Below are 2,428 nucleotides of genomic sequence, written 5' to 3'. Positions count from 1 at the left end.
GGAGAAGGACGAGCTGTAGATCCCACAGGGGATCCTCTGGGCTGGAGAAGGACGAGCTGTAGATCCCACAGGGGATCCTCTGGGCTGGAGAAGGACGAGCCGCGGGTCGGTGTCGCCTACTTCTTCTTCTCAGACGAAGAGGAGGAGCTGGACGACCACACGCCCACGTCCCACTGCGGCTTCACCACCAAGGAGCACATGGAGAAGGAGGAGGAGGGCCCGGTAGCGTTGCAGGAGGTGCAGTACTCCGCCTTCTGCTCCCAGGAGGAGTGCATCTTCTCCAAGCTGCAGGAGAACCAGGACCTGAACGTGTACTCCGCCAAAACTTTGTTGACCATGTGCAAACCCGGTGACCTGCTGGAGCTGGTGGCGAGAACACAGGTTATTCTGATAATCTTTAAAAAAAATACACTTCTATATATTCTGATGCTACAGAGAGTTTGTTCAGTAACAGGGGACTCCCCGTCTGAGAGAGAGAGTGAGTGAGTGAGTGAGTGAGTGAGTGAGTGAGTGAGTGAGTGAGTGAGTGAGTGAGTGAGTGAGTGAGTGAGTGAGTGAGTGTGTGTGTGTGTGTGTGTGTGTGTGTGTGTGTGTGTGTGTGTGTGTGTGTGTGTGTGTGTGTGTGTGTGATTGATCATGTTACTGAAATCTAGCTATAGGCTGTTTAATAAGAAATACATTCTACCATATGTATTTTATGAATGTATGAATGAGCATGCGTACACACACACACACACACACACACACACACACACACACACACACACACACACACACACAGAGATTAAGGACAATTCCAACCCAACCCTGACGAATCGCAGTTCATTTCTTTTCACCCCTCCCCTCCCGGCTTCCCTCCCCTGAACACGGGCCAATTGTGTTTGTGTAGACGCTCGACAAAGCCGGATGCACCGCGGTGGATTCGCACCCACAACCTCCGTGGTGGAGGGCAGGGACTTAACCACTGCGCCACCCGAGCGCCCCGAAGAGAAGAGAAGTTACTTAACACCAAACACATGAACATGATGACTAGTTGCTGTGATGATGGAAAACACAACTACATTAATATGCTTATTATCGTTATTCACATTTATTCAACGTTGTGTTTGGCATCAAAAGCAGTTGAACTACTTTAACCTTGTACATCGGCTATTTGAAAATAGACAATCTAACAGCTCACAATGTGCCACACTGAAATGTTGTATATCAGCTTTTTTTTTATTATCTTGAAATAAATGTAACGCAAAAAAAAAACATTTTATGGGGATCAGTTGGCACTAAATGTTTTCAGTTCGGGTTCTATGGCCAAATACATACATTTGGGGGTCATTTACATGAAAAAGTTTGAGATCTAGACTATATTTGACTATACTATACTATAATTGAGGGTTAGGGTCCCTGGCACTTAAGGGCAGGGCCACGAAGCTGGACACTGTGGGAACGATGATGAGGAGGTATATATGACGTATGACTCTATATTAGGACCACCTTTAACTTCCATTATAACATTTAAGTTTACATATTTCAAAATCTCTATAAATTACACAAATACAGTATGTGTGGGAGTGTGGTGCCCAGTGGGAAGTCAGTCGGATCAGCAGTTCTATGGTTGCTATGGTGATCACTTGACCATATATGGGAGAATGATAGGCATCTGCTTCATGGATTGGACAAACGTCCCGTGATGTTTGTGCTGCTGTACTTATATAAGTGGTCTCACACACAGTAGAACTGCATTCTTTTACAGAAGTCTGAATGAATCCTCTTTAAGTTGCTGATTTGTGAAATGATGCAGTGGACCGTTCATCTCAATGAAGCACCAAATAAAGACCGTCGTCATGCTGCTGTTGCCGTTGGAACCAAGCTGTACTCCTTTGGAGGGGACGATGATCCTCAGTTTGATGTGTTCGTCTTCAACACAGTGTCTTTATGCTGGAGGAAGTTACCACCGGTGGCAAATGAAAGAGGAGAGCATCTCCATGACGTTCCCTCCCTGCACTTTAGGCACACAGCTGTGCTTATAGAAGATATCGTCTACATCTGGGGAGGAACTACTGGATACAGAAAGTACTACACTGTGATTTATGCATTTGATGTGGACACACACAGATGGTTCAAGCCGAGGATATCTGGGACTGTTCCAGAGGCGAGGCTCAACCACTCAGCCTGTGCCTTGAGGAAGGTCATGTATATCTTTGGAGGATGGACACAGAATGAAACTAATGACATCCACAAGTTGGACACCGCCACAATGGTCTGGTCTTTAATTAACACCAGAGGAACTCTGCCACCTGCTTCAGAATGTCACTCTGCCACCATCATCGGGACAAAGATGTTTGTATTTGGGGGCGTGGGGCCCGGGGTTCAGGCGCTCTACAACAACATCAGAGTGTTTGACACAGAGACAAACTGTTGGCTGAGCACGCCT

Source organism: Gymnoscopelus microlampas (genome assembly GCF_963454915.1).
Source record: "Gymnoscopelus microlampas genome assembly, chromosome: 16".
In the NCBI taxonomy this organism is placed as follows: domain Eukaryota; kingdom Metazoa; phylum Chordata; class Actinopteri; order Myctophiformes; family Myctophidae; genus Gymnoscopelus; species Gymnoscopelus microlampas.
The sequence above is the reverse complement of the archived record's forward strand: the minus strand, read 5'-3'. Positions refer to the sequence as shown.